At 32.9% G+C, this 22,573-nt stretch overlaps 1 protein-coding gene across 3 annotated transcripts in view; it reads right to left on the bottom strand.

Annotated features, from left to right (window-relative positions):
* LOC128680358 (5-hydroxytryptamine receptor 1-like) overlaps positions 1-22,573 on the bottom strand; it is a 90,723-nt gene that overhangs the window by 57,189 nt on the left and 10,961 nt on the right. For 2 of the 3 annotated variants that reach the window (XM_053763443.1, XM_053763444.1), the window contains one exon: positions 11,005-11,034. The exons of the other annotated variant lie outside the window; for it this stretch is intronic. The gene's annotated coding sequence lies outside the window, so the exon portion shown is untranslated. The remainder of the gene's footprint in view (positions 1-11,004; positions 11,035-22,573) is intronic. 3 annotated transcript variants of the gene reach the window in all.

Consider the following 22,573-nt stretch of genomic DNA (forward strand, 5'->3'; position numbering starts at 1 on the left):
ATTTATTTATATACATTGCTAAATCTGCTAAATTTCATTATCTATACGATTATTATAAAGAGGTAAGCATTTGTGAGTTTATATGTTTGAGGCGGGTAATCTCCGCAACTACTAAACCGATTTAAACAAATATTTCACCATTAGAAAGGTACATTACATTATCCAAGATTGCTATAGGGTATTTTTTATCTTAAAACTCCCACAGGAGCGAAGCCCCGGGCAACGTCTAGTTCTAGATAAACGGGAAGTATATGTGCATTGGTTCCCCTGTGAAATCGCAAAATATGTTGCAACATATAAGCACGACGATCAATGGTCATATTCTTTTATCGCGTTGACCAGTCATTATGATTTATTTACAGCTGAAAGTAACATTAGACTCGAATATATACATATTATAAAATAGTAACTAGCCCACTCAGCGGTCTGTACGTAAGAGATATTAAAGAAATATAATTATGGGGGATCTTTAAGGGACTAATAGAAGCCAAACCAATATTTTTAGAATATTTATCTGTCTGTATATTTGTTCGCGCATCACGCAAAAAATACTAGACGGAATTTGATGCGGTTATTACAGTCGTATAACGGGTCTAATGAATAACGAAGACAAATTGAACACTGAATCAATAAGGGTTTTCATCGATGTGTGCCGGCGCGGTGGAAGCGTTCCACTTCGCTGGTCAAAGTGGTAACCTGGAGCTTCATGTTGCGGTCGCGTCGAACGTCACAAGTTGGGATTTATCTGGCTAACTCTTGGTTTTTATGGTTAACTAGCTATTGTCCGTGGCTTCGCCCGCGTTGATTTTCCGGTATGAAAGATTCCTTACGGCTTTCTCTATACTTCAAACTATACTTATGTATGCAAAAATTAAAAAAGATTGGTTGATAGATAGGGCGTGAAGAGGTAACAAACAAACAACCTTACATATTTATAATATTAGTTAGGGTTTTAATCCCGACTATACACTATCAGACAGATGCCGTCGAGAATGAATGAACTAGTTTGTATGAAAGCTTTTAGTTTCCACAATGAAAAATCAGCTAAGTATGTATGCTGTATATAGAAAAGTTAGGCGAAATTAAATGGCCAGCATAGGAATGATTCTACTCTACGCATAAATAGCCCCAATTACATATTTATCAATATCTTTTATTTTTTAGCGAAAACTAAAAACTATCTTAATAGATAGATTGGTTGGGTATATAACTTGTATAAAAAGGTATTTCAATAATCAAACACGATTATTAAAATTCACTTTAATTAATTAGTTTTATTAATTACGTGATTGTCAATATTTTTATTCTGATCAAAGTCTATTATAAATGCTTTTTGACTCTAAAATTGTGATGCCACACGATATTCCATTTGAAGCATGGAATTAGGAGGTACAGTCGTACCAAGTACTTACTAAACCCATGATTTAAAGTTTTGTTTTTGACATTAGAAAGAAGTAGGTATTATGTTTTGACTATAATATATTAAGGATTTTATTAGAAAATGTATAGAATACAGTAGTAACATTAACACTAAGATTTACATGGCATTAATAAAAAAAATGAAATATTTATGAAATAATATGTCCAGAGAAGCCAAAATAGTTCGCAATTTTAACCGTGAATTTCTCACTCACAACACATGCACGTGTGACATGTGTCACCAGTTATAACCTAAATTAGGGATCTAGTTCACGGATCACATTTACATATAGTAATTAATATTAAACAGAAGAAGCTTAAAAGGTAGCTCCCATGTTGTATGCTCCTATCTATGCAGTTTATTAGAACAACTAGCGGCCCGAGCCGACTTCGCTCGCGTAAAAACAAATAAATTTTACACCTTCCTCAGGAATCACATTATCTATTGGTGAAATTGGTGAAATTTCGTGTAGTAGTTTTTGAGTTTATCGCGATCAGATAGACAGACAAACGCGGCAAAGGACTTCATTTTATAATATGTAAGGATAAGGATAAGCAGGTCGTGATCAAGAGTAAGTAAAACGTGCAATGTAACCAATGACATCTAAAAATAATTCAGATTGATCAAACAAGTAAAATAAACAATAACCGCAGTTCGCATGTTCGTATAAAGACCCCTATACACTATGTAGTGACGAATTAACTTTTTATAAACAAATAATCTTGAATAAGAGTTAAAAAGACAACAAATGTCTCAAAGATAATGATATGACAAAAACTGAATATCATTTGCATTTAGCTAACATAAGAGAAGAATTGTGAAATTGTCATAAATCAAGGCAATGCTGCCCGCCGTCTAGATACGCCCCCGCGGGACAACAACAATATGGTTTAAATTTTTAGCATACATTTGAGTGTAATTAGTACAATATTATATGTCCAGTGTTATGAATAAAAATGTAAAATAAAATTATATAGACTTGGTTGGTAAAATAAAAATCCAGGAGCTACGGAGAAACGTGACCGATTAGAGGGAGAACGAACAAGAGAGAAAAAATCGTTACGGACGATAAATAAACATTTTTTTCTTTCTTTCTAAATATATAATTTCATAAATGTTTGCTAAAATTGCTAAAATACAGTGCTAATTCATAACGGGAAAGTAATCAAAAGTGGTGGTTTGCAGCAATTCGGAACTGTACACGTAATTATGCGGCCAATGACGTTGACACATGACAAATTGTGGCCTATTGTGTGCAGGGGCCTTAATGTAAACGTAGCCGTGACCTCTGGTGTAATGTACGACATTCAACATTTGATGTTATACCGCGATTGATCATGGAACATGTTATATTGTCTTCTCTCTCTCTCTCTTTAGAAAAAATAAAATTTTAAAGGTTCGGCTGTGACTGTACAACCGCCGTCTGCGTGACGTCGATGCTATCGTTGGCCATTTGTCCCTTAGTCGCCTCGTACGTCGTCCACGGGAGGATATGGTGTGGTCCTGTTCTAGGGCGGAACCACACGCTACAATACTAATGAAACTCTATTCAACATTTCTCTCATGTCATTTTACGAAGAACAGCTTGTAAACATTACGTTTAAATTTAATTGATGTTGATTGTCGAGTCTTTCTATAGTAGTGTTGACGAGATCCAGTTCACAAATTGTAAATACACGAACTCATTCAATGCCGCCACAGACCATTTAAATGGTATGTGAATGCCGTAATGTTTATACTATAGTTCTCTCCATATTTTTAAAGTCTGGTACTGTTTCTTCGTTTACAAAAAATACCGTTAAAAATTTCGAGTGGACGCATCGATCGATCGAACTTTGCCTTTGGACAATTTGTATAATACTTATCGTAAAAAAAAAAACTTGATGATGTGAACTTTGTTCGTATAGGAATCGGGCCCCATATATAAAAAATATCAACAAATTATCGATCACTACCGCCTAATATAAGTACATTTAAATCTAATAATAAAGACAAGGAAGGTCGTGTCAATTTTCCATTAATACTTCACCTTGAACTCAACACACTGGCATGGCGTCACTATGTGAAAAACTGAGTGTATATGTACATACGTCATGTGTAAACTTTGTTTTATTATGGGTAAGTGTCAATATTTTTATTTATTCTCTTTAACACCTTTACGTACACTGTTTAAGTTATTAACACTGTGTCTAATTTCGTATAATTTTTTTTAGTTAGGTTTGTGTTTTTTTTTAAGTAGAAATAAGTAAATATTTTTTACAATGACAAGCATATTTTATTCCACAGTAAAAAAAGTTGTTCTGCTTTTTGTTGAATTATTAAACGAAGTGGGAGACGAAGAAAGTAGGAAATGGAACCGGGCTCTGACGATCAACGGCTGAGGAAGGTACTGGGAAACCGTTTAGATGCGAGAGAGAGAAAAAGTATTTAAATACTGATAAAATAATATTGTTCTAATTTCTCAAATAATCTTCGTTTTATACTATGTAATTATTACAATTACAGTATAAAACGAAGTTGCTCCTCGCTGTCTTAACAACAAAAATAAAACGTATGCTTAGATCTTTAAAATTACGCAACGGTTTTTGATGCAGTTTTTTTTAATAGATAGTGATTTAAGAGGAAGGTTTATACGTATATAACATCCACTATTTTGCATTTTGAAGCCGGGACGGGTCGCTAGTAACTAATAAAATAACTAACGGATGCAGTTTCCATAAGATTCGATTACGTACGATACGTAGACTTAATCCGATCCTAGATGGTGGGCACTGTGACATAAATGTAATCCTGATGAGTTCGCAGCATTACGGACGTATTGCTGGACGCAGAGCCAGTCTAATCTCATATTGGTTTATAGGTCAACGGATCGGATACGCATTTCTGCTAGGCTAAGAAAAAAAATCCTTTATTATGAAATATATTTAAGGAGTTTTCTCTGAGCTAATTTTATACTTGATGATTTATACTTTATCGAAAGTTCCTAAATTTTCATAGATAAATAATATTTTTTTTAACTGAAAAAACCAAAAGGAAAATTACTTGTCAGCTAAACTCGTAGTAAATTTATTTTATTAAAACAATAGTATTTGTAGACATGATTTTCCAATCAGACTGGTAGTTGTGCATTGAATTTTAAAAAAGAAGTAGGAACGTTCGAAACTTGAATTTTTATCGATGTAGAAGTTTTACGTCTAGTAGAGAAATATAACCTCTTTGGAGATAAAAACTAAACTAGTTTTTCAATTATTTCGACTTGAAAGAAAAAATAAATCTACGAACCTTTGCAAGTGTTGCGAAGTGTTCATATTTTTTGTCCAAGCGAGTCGCGACTCGCTTTCCGTTTGGTGTTGAATTGACTCGACCCACGAAAATTATTTATATTATAATAATCTACTAGGTACAAAACCAATGATTTGTATGCAAAATAAAATATGTTTTAATGTGTCCAATTAAAAACCATATATTTGAAATTATAGATAAATCACATGAAGTTAGAAAGATTTTTATTTAACGATGATAATCACAATATTGTAATAGTGCAAAGGTAAAAGTAAATATATTAATATTAAAAATGCGAAACTTTGTGAGGATGTAACTACGCGTGTATCTAAATTTGTTACTCTTTCACGCAAAATCTATTGGACGGATTATTATGAAATTTGGTACATGGGTAGAATATAACCTGGAATAGCATATAGAGTAGGTACCTTGGGGAGCGAAACCTTAGGGCGCAGCTAGTAACTGGAATTAGAGGTACAAAAAGGCAAAATATACATGAATGACACCGAATATGAGATTAAAAATTAATTATAATATTTAACGAACATTTTTCACATGGACATTTTAAGTTAGTATCTATATCGTTTCATTCTAAAAGGGGTAGACCAATTTAGTTTGGGTCGCTGAGTAGAGATATTATTTTATGCAAGATTGAATAGTGGACACAAAGAGAATACACCTCAAAAATAAGATATTTGTTTCAACGAAAGGGTTCCAAGTTATAACGACAAAAGTTTTGTGAGTGATGAATTTCTTTCATAATTGTTTCGAAGTGAAACTGGAAAGAAAAGTTTTAATAAATAGTATTTTTATTTTTCGTGGCGTTTTGCTTTTCCGCTCGGCATAATGTTACTAATATTGCAATTAAGTTTAGTGTTGACTTGCACCAGGGCTTCGCTAGGATAAATCTTCCTTTAAATTACAGGCGCGCTCAAAAATTACACTATCTATTGGTAAATTGAACGAAAATCCGCGCAGTTGAATTTATTGCCAATAGACAAACAGACGGAGCAGAGGTCTTTGTTTTATAATAGTTAAGGATACGGAAGGATAAAAAATCTATGAAGTTATGTACATAATATTGTAGAGTTACGTAAGATACTATACTATTTAATTATGATTGCAACGTTTTTCTGTGACTAAAGTACTTACAATATGTACAGTTATAAAATGGCTGAATACAGTTACAAATTTTTTCACAAACAAAAAGCTGACTTTTACACAAACAAAAGAAAGAACAAACAATAACTAACATAACACAATTTTAAAATTACGTTCACATTTTAGGTCTCCAAACAAGGGAAAATAACATAAGAAAATGCTAAATTATGGGACATAAGTAAATTATTTAATTAAATCAAAATTAAGAATTTTGCACAGTGGTCCTGTATAATATGTCAGTGGGAAACAAGAAAACAGTTTTATAAATTCTAAATACGCGAATGAAATAGATAAAAATTATCTTCACGCGGGCAAACCAACAACCAAAAGCTACATGTATTATTTAATTTAAAATTGTATAAGTTAGGTCATACTTCTACGTGCTGGACCCAAAGGCCTTATTATAAATTCAGCTACGGTTTGAAGTTGCCAAGTTGAAGGTACTGTTAAATATTCAGTGTGCGTTCCTGTGAATTTAGAACAAGAAAATGACCACTTGTTGAATAAAATACGGGCAGAGACCGCAAGCAGGGTTGGGGAATTGGCGCGGTTGAATTTGGACGTATCAGAGTCTATAGTAGGGCATTGCGTCTACGTATAAGGTGGGATTAGTCCAATGAGGAAGCTTGTAATTGTGTTGAAATCACCATAGAATTTGAGATAGGAGAACATATATACAACAACAAAACTTTGCCTATACGAGAGCAAACTGTGTCCTCGAGTGAAGATGTCGAAATGTAAATGTAATAAACGAATAAAACATGTTGTTCCGCTGTAGAATTGAATCACCCTAAAAATATGACTAAAAAATCTGCAGGACGTCAGAGCTCGCCAAAAGTTCGGCTACACACAACAAAATTGCCACAGATTCAACGGTTGAAAAAGGCGCCACTTATGATATTGTTCGGGAAAAGTGAGTTATTTCCATTGAGATAATCCGATTTTATCCAACTGGGAACGCGTTTGCCCAATTATTTGAAAACCATCGCGTTTTTGAGGCTTTAGTATCGCTCAAAAACGTATCAAATTAACATTTTCTATACAAAATGTGATAAAACTGAATGAGAGTAGATGAGTGGGTCGATTTGCCGACATGAATCCGTTCGCTCAAGCTAGTTAAAAATAAAACCTGGTTTTATCAAAAAGACAATTTAGATTTTTTTGAATATTCACTGTCCACATACGAGTAGAATATAATAGGATAATATTTTGAGAGCTATTGATGTTTATCTCCGGAAAATTGAGACAGCCCTGGCAACCGAAATTTTCCGGGTCATCTAATATGATCAAAGGTGAGAGGGTCACTAACTTCTGATGTTATACTTGTAAATAAAATATGGGTTTAGAACGACTTTGGAATCGGAAAAAGATTTTTTTAAGTATCCGAATTTCATATCATGTAAACACAGTAAAAATAGACTAAATAATAATTTTGACTTCGTAGAAAAAAATATTGTACTTACTTTTGAATTGACTTTCCTATTTAATATATGTTTTTCTGTTTCTCTGTGTACAGAAACAATTAAATAGATTAAATTTAATAAGTCTATTATCAATAGATAATTTATATCCTGAAAGAACATAAACATCTCTAACAAGAAATGCCAAGTAGGCCATTAAAAGTTAAGCTGCATTGGAAAATACTCCAAGTTTACAAAGAGCGATAAGATCGCGCTTATTAACGTTTTAAAAAAGTTAACAATGTTTTATTGTTAACCTTTTTTTGAATTATATACTCATTTTAAGCATGACTCAGACAGTGTTGTTATACTGTTTTTACACTCTGTTACACTCTTTTTCTTCCAATTATGTTGATTAATCATAAAGTTTCTTCTTTTGTTTTTTTGTTAATCTTAATTTAAATTTGATTAAACTTGCACTTGTTAAACTTGATTAACAAAAAAACTAATGAAATATCGAACGCAAAATAATATTTAAAAAATCATTTATGGAACAAAAAGGACGAACCTAGATATGCTGAAGATTAAATAAAAACGAATGAAATACGTTTTAATAGTGTAAAGATAAACTACTTCCTTTTTGATAAAAAATAAAGTTAATTAAAATTTCTTATAGTAATTAAAATTTTAAAATTAATTATTGTTAAATTCAACATTTATTTATTGAAGTGGCATTTTAAGGCCCCAAAACGAAAACGTTGTGATGATACGAGTATAAGTTCAAAGTTGGGAATAATTCGTAATTATCAAATATTGATCTTGTTAATGAATCCAGTGAGGCCCTTAAAATTGGTTGTTTGAGTTTAGATCGTGGAGAGAATCTTTATCGGGATTTACATAGGGTTACACGTAAGTGGAGAGGAAAAAGTGGGAAAGTGGACCCTTGGCGCCAACGCTTAACGGCGGTGGAAGGAACTTGGAAATCGCTGAGACGAGAAAGACTTGTGATGCTTGTAAAGTCAGGATTAGATATAATCATTTATATTCATATACATTTGTTTAATTTTTCGTTTCAGTGTTAATAACTCCATGTAGACTTAGCTTTTTTGACTAGGCAGTTGCAATACTCACTTTCTATCATATAGGTAGAAAAAAAAACTAGATTATCAAGTTGACAAACTGCTTCCGGTCGTTAAGTGTTAATCCTTCTAGTCAGTTTCCGATAGTACATCGTTATCTTTATGAATTACACGATAACAGATTATATTATGTACTAGCTTTTGGCCGCGGCTTCGCCCGCATAAGTTATTATTGACAATTGGGGGTTGATTTAAAAAAAAATCTACCCTATGTTTAAACTTTTAACTACATTCATACCTGATGAAGTCGCTGGTGGGGGAACCTATACACGAGTGCACCAGGATGACTTCAGTAGGGAGAGATGGCGGGACATCGTGCGGCGAGCTACACCTGCCTCTAAGAATCAAACCATGTTGACCACGACCACTCTGTCAAGAGTGATACGAATAACCATACGATTATGATACCAAATTTCATTAAAATCGGTCCAGCTGTTTAGCCGTGAACAGATAGACAGACATTCGCATTTATAATATTAGTATGGTGTCATTAGGACCAGTGGCGTAACAACTGGGGGACTAGACAATGCTTTGAACAGGGCCCCCCCCAGCTTAGTTGGCCCTAGTGTCTTGTTGAGCGATTTTTTATAAACACAACTCTGATAAGGCTTATGGCTGAGCGGTAGTTTGTTATGTTTATTTTTTACGTGGTCATATTTGGTATCTTTATTAAATAAAGGCCTGTTTCACCAATTTGTGATAAAATATCATATTGTAATCTGAGAGATAAAACTAACTGCTAGATAAATCTGAACGTTGTGATTGGCCAATTAGCCCCATTCAACATTTGTGGAACACAATTTTTAACTCTATATTTTCGGTAAAATTACGAACTCCGTTATTAATATAAACGTTCATTATGTTTATCACTATTGCACTATATAATATTTGTCATTCACAGTAGAACAAAGTATGTTAACTTTATTATGAACTAACTTTTGCCTGCGAATTCGTCCGCGTTTATTTTGTGCGTCGCTCATAACTTATTATTGTTAATATCTCAAGTTCTAAGCAACGTATCGCGATGAAACCTATACCAGATTTTAAGTTAGACCATATAAATTTGAAACCGCTTCTATATAAATATGAAAATCACATCAAATTCCAACAAGTAGTTTTACGTTTTGCGCTAACAGTTTTATTATATGTATAGATATAGATAACAGGTATAGGCTATAGATCGTAAATAATTTTTGCACGACGTTATATACCTTTAGCAACAACGCCGCCGCAGGTTACACAATGTATGTATTCATCAGTCTGATAATACTCATGTTGGGCAGTGACCTAATTTGGCTCGGTTAGAATCAAATCATGCGTTGTAACTATGATTTATTCAGATTCAGCCGACGACGGCAGAATTTGTCCATCAGAATTTGCCGTTTTGCTCATAATCAGTTGATATGCATGCGTTTAATATGCGAATTTGTCGTTCGTTTTTTACTAATAATGAGATAAGAAAAATCAAGCTTCAGAGGGCTAATAAATTTTATAAACCTCGTTTACTTTATAGCTTTTTAGGAAATTTCCTAGAAAGCTTCCATTTTATAATTACATAGTATAAAACGGAGGAACTGTCTGTCCCTATGTCAACTTTGGTCTTTTAAAGTACGACACCAATTTTGATACGGGGTTTTTTAATAGATAGAGTGATTCAAGAGGAAGGCTTAAATATCGGCTCGGGTCACTAGTATAACTTGATATTTGACGTGAAATTATACCTGAGATGGTCTTGTTTCTGAATAAATGATTGAAAATTGACTTACATACTTTTTGATGATTACCTTTTGGGTGGTTTCAACTGCTGCGACCGCGCTGTCATTACATTTTTTCAAATTTCAACAAAGACAAGAATTAGTTTTACTATCTTACAATACTAATCTGTACTGTGTTAATGCCAATTTTATGAATGATTGATTTTGGAAATTATTCCATCCTCAAGAAAATTTACGGATCGTAATAAAAGCGTGGCCGCTGCGGTCGAAACGCTCTGTGAGCTACCCTTTTATTAAAATATTTATTGTAAAAAGCAATAACAAGATATAAAATGTTATTAATCAGACATCGATGAACTTTATTGGCGTAATTTTAAAACTTTATTAAGTACTCTTCACTGAGCATTTGAACACCGAACTTATGGCCTTTCCCTACAAGTGATTTATCTTTAACAAATTGATGATACTAGCCGTTTACATTTACGGAAGAAAAGTTTTGTAATTTTATAGAAAAATATTTTATTTTAGCTAATCTGATTATTACTTACATAAATCCTGGGGTGACCTGCACCAGGCAACTTTGCCGTTGACTTAACATGTGCGCCGCTGACGTATAGACAAAATGGCGTGCTTTGCGTTTTTCTGCGCAGGTTATTATAGTTGACTGGTGCAAACCACTCGAAGCGTTACCATAGAAAGTGCCACAGATTATATAATTTCATAGATTCGTAAAAAATGTCAGATTTTTCTATTTTTTTTTCGATAATTGAGAGTTACTCTTTGACTGCAATTTGTTGTGTACATGAATAAAAAAACAAATTCACTTTTGTTTTTCTGAACATTGGTAATGTTATGTTATGTTATTACTATTGTAAGTAAATACTTACAATATTCCTCTCGCTTAGAGCTAATGGTACCTGTAAATTAAAAACATATTAATTAATAATTAAAATAATGAATCATAAATTCTTCAATGCTTAGCAAAATTACTTTTAAATAATATGTGGATATGAATTTGATGCCTTTGTTACAACAATTCACGAGAACAGTCTAAAATAGTAACAATATTTGTGTCAGAAAAGTAATTATAAATCTATGGTTATAGTCTAGCATAAGTGCACCCTTTGTACATATTGGTAAATAAAGTTTGAATAAATAAATAAAAAATGTATATAGTCAAAGAACATGAGCAATAAGCTGCCATAACTTATGTTCAGTACATGCGGATGATTTCCTTACAAGTAAATGCTACGTAGTCAAATTGGATATATACCATAATCTAAGTAACTTAGGGTGGGTTACACCGTCAACTTTAACGTGCGCAGAAAAACACGAAGTACCTACGTCATTTTGTTTTAACGTCAGCGACACGCTGGTTAAAGCCAAGTTCAAATTTGACGGTGCAACTCACCTAATTAACTTAAGGTGGGTTACATCGTCAACTTTAACGTACGCAGAAAAACATAACATAATAGCTAAAAAGGGCTAAAAGATAAAACGTCCGATTTCGTTTTTAAAAATAAAGTCGGCAACGCAACAGTGACTCCTACAGGGTTGCTGCTGTCCTCTTTGACATAAACTGACGCGATATGATGTTACGCGAAAATACAAAGTATGCATGAATAATGTGTATGTGTCTTATATAGACTGTATAACGTATATAGTACCCTAAATGTACCAAATTTCACTGAAATCTTATAGATGGTGTAACCTTATGCGTGAAAAAATTAGAAACATTAAACCAAATATCTATAAAATCTGATAAAATTTAACGTTAGTATTAATACATCTGGGAAAAATTGATAAATGATGGCGGTAGTGCGTATAATAGGATATGCTGATAGATTTAAGTTTCACGTTCTCAAACGACACGCCTCTATGCTGGTGGTCAATCGTAAAATAGAAACGCTATTTAAGTGCAGATTTTATTTGGTCTAGACTATGTGATGTCATGGCAAAGCAAACAAGTCATGACAAATTTATTACATATGGTTAGATTGAGCTAAACTCAAAAAATATTTCACTGGTACGATTAATAGTATAGATAAAGCTGCCAAAGATTTATAATATGTAATAATAGTGATAAGTACTTAGAATTCGGTGGACTATTTTTCGCTTCACTTTCAGTACATATGCTTCGTACAGCCGGAGCATCGATAGAATCGCTAGCTATTTTAATTCGATATTGATTCTACAAAATGCATAAACAGTAATTTAAACTAAGAAAAATTGTGACAGAAGAAAAAAAGGTTAATAGTACTGGCAGGAAATTTAAAAATAAAATGAAATGAAATTACAAATGGCAAAATTGCCGGTCGTTTCCTCCAGAACTCAGTTAGGTAACTTTCGTTCGAAGATTGAAAACATGAATTTCCGACAAATCGCCCGATGAATCTTATGATTGAATTCGTTAATAAATGATCGAATACCCCGCTGCGTCGAAACTTCTGCAGAAAGATTTATATTTTCTTAGGACGTAATACAAACGTATGTTTGATGGTATTACTCATAAAAGAATTTTATTCCTAAAAATAAATGATATTTCACGTATTAGGTTTTTCTAAAATTAAAAAAAAAGAAAGGAAAAGAAAAGAAATATCTGACCTGATATAAAATAGTGACATAAAAATATTAAAAAAAAAGCTTAATTCCATTCAAAATGGTGTAATCATGTAACCACGAATCTGCAGGGCATTTTGTATAAATATTAAAAAATATTGCACATATTTTACATTTACACAATAAATTCACATCACATACGAAATACAAAAACCCTTAATAGGTATACAGCTGAGTCGTTCGACCAACGAACGAACATTTCACTGGTGGACCCTTTTCTTCTATTGCACATAAAATTTTAGTGCCGGGCCCTAAGTGCCACAACAAGGGCGGTTTTTCCGCTCCCGAAATCGATTTAATGAGGTGCGAATGTGGTTCCATGGGCTTTTTTTGAATCGTACGTGTCAACATTGGAAGGCAAAACGATTTTATCTTTTTGTATGGATTCAATAGTTCACTTTAAGAAAATTCTATAGTTGTTTGAAGTTGATTTTATCCGTACATCCACTAAAGTTTTTCTATTAACGGACTTCATTATTTGCTTTTTATTTCCACTTTATTATTCCTTGATTCAATATTTAAGCCAATGAGACTGGCTGATTGCTATTTATTATTTTTAAACTCAAACTGTCATTATCGATAAATGTTACAGAAATTAAAAACAAAACGAAACTCTAATTACGTTCGAAATATAAATGATCATGTTATGATATCTATTTATAAAAATCGTATACATTTTTTGTTGTTAATTTAGAATACGCGATTGAAATAATGTTTGAGTTTGTGTCCCTATTTTATCGCCGAAACTTAGATTTAACCGTATTTTTTATTAAAAATAATATCTAGAGGCTATCATAGTTTTCTTTCATTTTATGTAGGAAAGCCTTTCTTACAAAGATTTCTCTGAAACTTTCTAATAACGTGGGTAAAATATTAAGGGTGGGAAATGGGATTCGTAAATCCTTTATCTTATGCGATTATGATTATTTTCTTCGAAATCTATTTTAAGGTTTATGGATATACTTAGCATATAAATATAAATATTAAGTTATTATTTATATGCTAAGACGGTAAAGGAACGATCAGGTCACTTGATCATAAGTGATCACCGCTGCCAGGCACCCTGGCCACCTGATGAAACCTTACGTAGGTTTGGCATTTGCTATTGCCTAGTTTTTTGAATATTATCGTTTATCGATTCTTCCTAACATATTGCTGCAGACTACTCCATTTAGTAGATGAATTGCCTAATTGAAGGAATGCTTCTCGAAGAGCCTGATCTAATATTAATGCGAATACTCCCCCTGAGGGAGCGAAGGGGATTACAACTTTTTGCTAAAGCTGGATTAACTAAATACACGCGAATGATGTCGAAAAGACTTTAAGCATTAAAACAACATATGTGGCTACTTACTTTATTGATCTTCAAAATCCATAAAGACTGTACACAGTTTGAGTGGACAAATAGAGTGGATAAAAAGAATATTTATATGTGCGTGCAGCACACGAAGGGAGAAGGAATCACTTCCAAAAATAGTTGACGTTGGAATTTTCATGTTCGTCAAGTTTTATTGTTTTTCACGGATCTAGGCTTCGGAAAGTCATAACTATGAGTGAAACCAGAAATACGGCGGTCGGCGGTCGTACCGGTAGACAAACGCATAATGAGCTTGTGTTTTTTGCGTATGTTTTAAACTAGTATAGGCGCGTGTATAATAATGTTGTTAACTACGCACTACATGAATATACTTTTTTGCACAGGAATTTACACTTGTAACCTCTCGGAATGGTTTAATACTCAAAGCTGAAGAAGTTTTAAGCCCAGATCTAAGAAGAGAGTTGTTATATATTGAAATTACTTATACATATATCTGGATGTATTGGCGATTTAATAGAAATTAACCGGGTTTGAAATATTGCTTGACTGAATTGTATGTGTGAGTTGTCGAACGCAATTTAAATAATCTTGCACCATTTAACTGATATGTTGCGCAATACACAAATACAGAATAAAATATAATCTTCAACCTTCAACAAATCATCTCAAAAGGCTAAATTGAGGCACTAATACGAGACACAAAGGCACTCAAATTAAAACAAAAAAGAAATAAAAAAAATGAATGTCAAAAGTTATTGAGATCCGGTGACACTAAAATGTTGTTCTTGATATAAAAATAATTAATTTCGCAATATTACATAATAACTATTTGTGCTAATGCCCTAAACAAATAAGAAAACATATACTTTGTACAAAAGGATATCAGATAGTAGAGAACAAAATTTTCCAACAAAAGAATTTTGATATATTAATTGACTGGAATTAAATATTAGATAAATAAATTAAAGTCAGTCTATTTATTGACAAGACAAGTGTTGTATCGAGTCAAGGTTACACTCTTATCGATTAGATTTGATTATTTGTCGATGCATATGGAACTTCCCATGATGGCCGTAGTTTCTGAGGTCAAGACTTATCCACTCAACTGTGGAGGTCATATTATTAAACAAATAAAAAAATGTGATGGCTAAAATTGTAAACATTTTTTCTTTTATTAATATACGAGGAGTTCCCTCTAAGGTTCTGGGTGTCGACTCGGCGAATCATATTTGTGAGTACCAATGAAACGCCAGCTGTATAGCAGTATCTGTGACGTCACACAGATGCTTTTCATAATAATGCAAAATGACCCGACGTCGTGAAAAGTTTCAACTCTGTAAGACAAGTGGAAGTAGATAAAATACCAACGAATCAGGATTCCATCTAGATACTGGCAAATAACTTGATGATCTGTCAAAATTCTGGAGAATACTCACAATTAGACTGAGACGAAAGGAGATCGATGGAGGACGACCTCTGTCCCAAAGCAACCTGACCAGTAGGTCACTGAAAACTAGGGAATAATGATATAATATGTATTATGTAGCTAAAAAATGGTCATAACAAATAAAGGCATTATTGACTGGTGAGGCTAAATTAACGCTTGTAAAGTTTTTGATTAAACTCGAGTTTTAAACTATGTGCATACTAAATCACCCAATTCATATATTATTCGGAAAATTACATGAATGAAGTCACTTTTGGAAACTAATGACGCTCATATAACTTGTTTATTATTTTCACGGTAAGTTATAAGCAATTTTCCTAAACTGTATATCAAAAACTTTTAACGGTTTTTGTTGAACAACTTCTATATGAGCCATTAAACCCGGGTTGAATGTTGAAATCATATTTTATAGATAATTGATTCATTCCAAAACTATATTTTGTTCGCGGCTTTGTCCGCGTGAAGTTCTCTGACATTCTACCCCCATTAAAGTCATATAAGCGGAACAGACATAATTTTGCAATTATAATATTAATATGGATGCAATTTATTAAACTACAAGTGGTTATGTGGAGAAGAAGAAAAATATTCTGGAATATCACATAAATATCACAGCCGTCAACCGTCACAAAACCTGTAAGGAGAAAGCTGTAAAAAAACCCAGCGCGAAGTGTACCAGCTTCGCGTATGTAATGTCTTATTGATCCCGGATGAGTATTTTACACCACAAACATGACAAACAGCGAGTGTCTACTTTACTTGGTCGGGTTATCATTTATAGCGATACAGCAAGCCTTCTCCAACAGTCGTTTCTCGTTTAAATGACCGTCAATAAGACGAATTTTACAAAGATTTATTGAAAGTATTCCTCTCATTTTTGGAAGATTCGTAGACAAAATGATTCATTTTTGAGAGATTCCTTAATATGATTTATTTTTGGACGTTTCACTTTGAACGTTATTGATGGTTAAAATAGGATATGCTTTTTTGACATTTTATAATGTCAATATTTATGTTAAGTTAGGTGTTATGAAGTTTTAACTCATAATGTTACTACATAAACACTGATTTAATATTTACGTTGCAATAAGGTTGGACTGGTATGTCTGTGACCTATTCCAAACACAAAATTAATTTTTAATAATAAAAAAAGAAAGGGTCACGTGGAAAGAGAGAGGGGAGGCTTTTGCCCAGCAGTGGGACATGTTATAGCTACTGAAAAAAAAAAGAAAAATGTATATAAAGAATCACAACTGAATCACAATTCATTTCGAATCGAAAAATTCGACTAAGTATTTGTTAACGTCGTTGATTTGTCGTTGTGTTGTTATTACAAAATTTTTGTCATCACTGCAAATTAAATAAATATACACAAATACTGCAAAACATAAAGAAAAGAATTTGTATTACAAAAACGTTAATTAATAAATTAAAACACGTTTTTAATTTTGAAAGTTGTCACTTCTGCACATATTTATTCTATATTTTCTCTTTATGGACGTAGGTCTCATCCCTTTATAATTGGAGATAATAAAAATTTATGACGAAAGTGTCCCGTAGGGTTAAAAGCAGAGGAGCTGTTTTACATTTACGTATATAAATTATTTCGAAACATGGTCCTTTAATACCAATACGGTAACTTTAAAAGGCTATGTATGTGACGTTCCAAGAGTAAAGGTACATTATAGCGATTTTTTTGTGTTTTTTATTAATAGATGTATACAAATAAATAAATATGAATGCTAGTTTACAGAAATTTGCGTAACAAAAAAATATTATAATAGTATATAAAAGCGTTAAAAATACATATTTAACGCTTTTATATACATAATTATAATAAATAAAATAAAATATTTCGATCGACATAGTATTGATGTTCTGTCTTTTATACTTCAGGTCGCTTCGTATTAATTTATAAAAAAAAATAATTTCCAATGACAGGTGAATAATTATTAAGAAATATATCAGTGTAAAAGAATTATTGTTTAGGAAATTTTATCTTTATTATAAGGTATTAGATACTAGCGGCCAGTCCTGGCTCGGGAAAGTAAAATAACCTATGTTACTCCTGAAGGTTACGAAAGAGACACATCTCTGTGCCAAATTTCATCAAAATCGATCCGAAACAAACATAAAAACAAAAATAGAAATATTCTCTTTTTGTGATATTATTATAAACTGCATCAATTCATTCTTCCATACTAATATTCGTATTGATGGATATAGGATATAGGTACCTAATAAGTAAGGAACCATCGCCCCAAGCTTACAATCCTTAAGAACGTATCAATGAACCCAAAAAATCAAATTTACCCTAAGAATTGGCAAGTTTGAAAACCGAAACCGAGTTACTTGCGCTCATAATAATTCCCCATTGTTACTGGCACAATAGAAAAGTTGTTCTTTTGTCAGCGAAAAAGTTGGGCAATTCGTTAAGCACTGCTTATGAATAAGATTAGGTGAATGTTATCTGTTTTATATTGAAACGGCGGCCTTTCATGTGGTTCCGCCCTAGAATAGGACCACTTCCTATCCGCCCTTTGGATGTTGTACGAGGCGACTAGATAAGTAGCTTAGTCAGCTGATAGGCAACAATAGCATTCCCAAAGAGGATTGGCGGCCGGTTTTAAAATCACAGCTAAATCTTCGACATTTCCAGGTTATTGTTTATGCTGATCCTTGACGTCACTGCGTCGCAGCCCCGAACGTAACCGGAGACAATACGGACAAGAACAATACTACAGCTGAAAACTACGAGAGAGGGAGAGAGGGAGAGAGAGCTAATAATATATTTACCAATATTTTCCCGACCTGCCGCCTGCCTACAGTCAACACAGTTTTTCGCGTCAAATTTATATAATACGAGTAGATAGTACTTTCTTAAAGAGCTTCTTTATTTATATTTATGGTTTTTTACATATTTTATTTATTTAAATAACGCGGTAGAAGACACTATTGGCGTTTTATATGTTTTCTTAAGTTTCCAGACGTATGCATCGTATTAAATATATATCTTTCAAGCTTTAAAAATATATTTCAAAAATAATCTTTGCTTAATTCAGGTTTGACTTTAATCAAAGATTAATCCTTCATTAAGAATTTCGCCAAAATCGACAAAGCGGATTAAACTTAATTAACTTAATGTCTTTTGGACTTACTGAATGGGTAAGTACCTTTAAGTATACATTTAGCTGATTTGCCGGGCAGTTTAAATTTTGCTGACAAAATTTTAAAAATCGCACGGTATTTAGAAAATTGTGAATATTTCAAAACGACTTAACCGATTTTGATGCCCCACGAACTGAAAAATTCCATTGTCAGATCCTACATACATTTTAAATTTCATCTGATTATGATTTTTAGACCAACGGTTCGAAAGCTATCGCGTGGCAAACATACATACATACCTACATACAAAAAATGTATTTTTTCCCCAAGTCGATTGGTCAATTATGTAGTAGGATAGAGGTTTAGATCGTAGAAGCTTGCCTTGTAAAATGAACTATTACATAGAAAGGCGTGGAGTGCAAGCACGCGAGACCAGAAAATGGTATATCGGCATGCAAAGCTATTTATGAAGCAAGCAACCGTGTGTCATTCATTTATTTTATTTTGCCTCCAATGAGAGTTTTAAATAACATAAAAACAGAAAAATTTCAATTCAATCGATATTGATTTTTCTGTTGTTTTGTTGTCAGAGAGATATTGTTGCAATAAACGCGTGAAAAGGAAAAATGTCCGTGCAATAAACCATTGCAGATTTCCCTCGTTGGAAGCCGATTCTGGGTGTACCGTCACTAATAATACATTGTCATCAGAATTTAATGCGTATATAATAATCATAATATTTTTATTTTTTATTTATTTCGAGCATCAAGACTCATACAAAATTTTTGTTAGTAAACATATAATAATGCATCTGCTTCAAAATTTAATTGAAAGATTTCACCCGAATACATGTAACACGATACACACATTGCACGTTAAATAAACGCTTGCAATAATAAAATTTCTAGATATAATTGTATAATTATCAATAAACAACAATATTATTTTCATCCGTTTTTATTTTCTATCATACAACAGTCAGTCAAAATATGTAAAAAAACATTACATCAATCAAAAAGTCTCCTGCAAGCGATGATATAATTTAATTTACAGCGGCCATATTGGAAAAGTTTTCACTGCTTTATATTGAAGAAACGCTGATATCTATAGAAAATAAATTTACGAATGTAAGAAGTGGCGCTTAATGTTGCCATTTATAGACAATAAATCTTTGTTTTACTCCACGAAAGAGTAGATTCGGCAACTCAAGCTATCCTCTATTATTGTCATTGAAATTTATTACTTCTTGAGTTTTATTTATGGCGTAGAGATTTTTTCCATTTGTTTAGTAGTAGATGATAGTTTATGCGGGAATGTAAGCATAGGAATATATTTTTGTTAAGGCCTTACATAGCTGCATACAACGCAACCATTATTATTTTTCCAATTAATTTTATTCATTAAAAAAATCTTAACAAAAACTGCTATAGGTACTCAGTATTACTACAATGATGCCAGGCTATGGGGCGTTAAGGCCAAAAATACAAACAGGAACGCGCGAGAACGAGATAGATAAATTGATTGTTTCATCACAACTGAGATAGCTTATTCTCTAACTTCGTAAATCAAAAATTACAACGAAATCCTTCCAAATTCAAACTTTTAGTCCCGAAAAAGGTGTTGCCAGCTCTAAAAATGTAATAAATCATTCACAAAACAAACTCGTAAATATTTGCTGAAACGGCCCACTTTTATTATAGTGTCTTTTTGAGGGTTCCTTGCAACGAAAAGAGATTTATTTTTACAATACTGTCTAGTGTGCCATGAATCATTGTCCTTTGTTAGAGTTGTTCGCATCTTTTTAAAAAAAATTCTGTCGTATTAAGTTGGCCAATGGCGCCATCTAGGGAGCGAAGGAACAGTGGCCTCGAACATCAATCAAGATAATTTTTTACCTATATTTTTATTTGCATTTCATCTGGGTATTTAATCTAAAACGAAGGAACAAATATAGTACTCGTTTATATGGAAGCGGAGGAGTCATGAAATAAATATCATGTGTTACTGCGACTCGTTGGATATCCCGAGTTCGAAGGTCTATCATGCGTTAAGAACCAGGTGATATTCTGATATATTGTATGCAGCCTTTCTCCAGAAATTTGGACGCTGGTGAGTTAGTAATCGGGATGAGTACAAAAGAACCCAAAGGTTCGAAGTGCGACGACAACGGACCACGTAAAGATTGGATAAGCATGTACTTGAAAATGTTTATATTTAAAATTCATTGATTCAAGTAGTTGGCCCTTGCGTAATTGGACTCGTCAAGTTTTTTCCAATCAAACAAACTTAGTGAAAATAGAACTCTCAAAGTAAAATGTTGTAAAGAACTGGAAGATCACCTTACTTACACATTATCAGGCCTGTTTACCATGGAGTTTATTATGTATACGTAGTTTATAAATGAGTGCATGAATATATGGCCTCAATATATTCGTGCACTCATTTCATAAATAAAAGTATTACCTTATTTACCGGGTGAAATGGTCCCAGTGACTCGTCGATATTTAAAAAAAGGAAAATAATTGATTGTCTCATATTTTTTCAGCTGCGAATCTTATTTCGAAAGAAAATAATTATTAAACTATTACCGTAATCTGGTAATTAACATTTGGCAACTATTTTACTTAGGAACTATTAATGCCAATGTCAAGTGCGTTTTCTCAGAATGTTTGTGGGTGTTGCCAAGTCGTCTAGATATGCCTCTTTTATCATAAATATAATGTTACTACATTAGCGAAGTATTTATTGGATATGATAAAATTACATAGAGACATACGTAAATATTTTATTATAACAATGTATAAAACAACAAACAATATCTGACTATGCCGCCTAGTCTTGACCGAAAAGGTCCGGGCATACTGAACGCGTATGCAGCACGTGCATATCAAATTTGCAATGAATTTTGATTGGAGTGTTGGCTTGACGGACATATTCGTGCCAATGGTGGATATGCATACCTAACAATAAAAATGCCGAAAGTCATGCGAAGTGGAGAAGAAATAGAATAGATAAGCACACCCTGGACTCACTTTATGGCTGAGAAAGATGAGCTGCGTTGGTGTGGAAATTTGTATAGGTACATAAGCTACTTTTTTGCAGACGTAACCGCATCTAGTTCGAATATAGTTATGTTGATGATATACATTTTGCCGCCAACTAAATTAAATGAAGCGCGCACTTTTAATGATATTTATGTCCAATTAACCTTTATTATTATAAGTACTACAAGTATAAAACAAAGTCGCTTCTCGTTGTCTGTCTACCATATGAATGCTTACATCTTTAAAACTACGCAACAGATTTTTTTAATAGATCGTGTGAAGAAAGAAGGGTAGGGTGTCGAATTTATTATGATTTTACCTGTGCAAAGCCAGGACGGGGCGCGAGAAAATATTATAATAAACAAAAGTCGGTCTATCTGTATGATCGATCACCGTAACCTCAAAAACATGGCCATTATTACGCAAACGTCACAAAACTATAATAATTAAATGAGTGAATATAGGTACTACTTATTTAGATATAATTTACGAGCATTATTTAACACTAGCTGCGCCCCGCAGTATTACTCTGATGTATTTTATGGCAATATCGAAATGCAGTTATTTTGAACAGCCTGTCGTATGCAATACACTTGCGTCTGCCAATAAAAAAAAACAACTGTCTCTGTGACAGATGGCATTTCAATAAGATTTGTTTATTTACAACATATTAATCTCTATACCTACTCTATATTATTTGGGTGGGTTGCACAGTTAACTTTAACGCTAACTTTATCATGCGCAAAAAACGCAAACTACGTCATTTTATCTCTACGTCAGCGGCGCGCACGTTAATATCAACGTCCTAGTTGACGGTGCAACTCACCCTATTGGCAAAACTTATTAGAGCAACAAAATTTAATTATTAAAATATATTTTATATTACACAAGTCGGACTATCAAAGTCCAAGAGTCTGCAT

Source organism: Plodia interpunctella, chromosome 24 (assembly GCF_027563975.2).
Source record: "Plodia interpunctella isolate USDA-ARS_2022_Savannah chromosome 24, ilPloInte3.2, whole genome shotgun sequence".
NCBI classification, from domain to species: Eukaryota; Metazoa; Arthropoda; class Insecta; order Lepidoptera; family Pyralidae; genus Plodia; species Plodia interpunctella.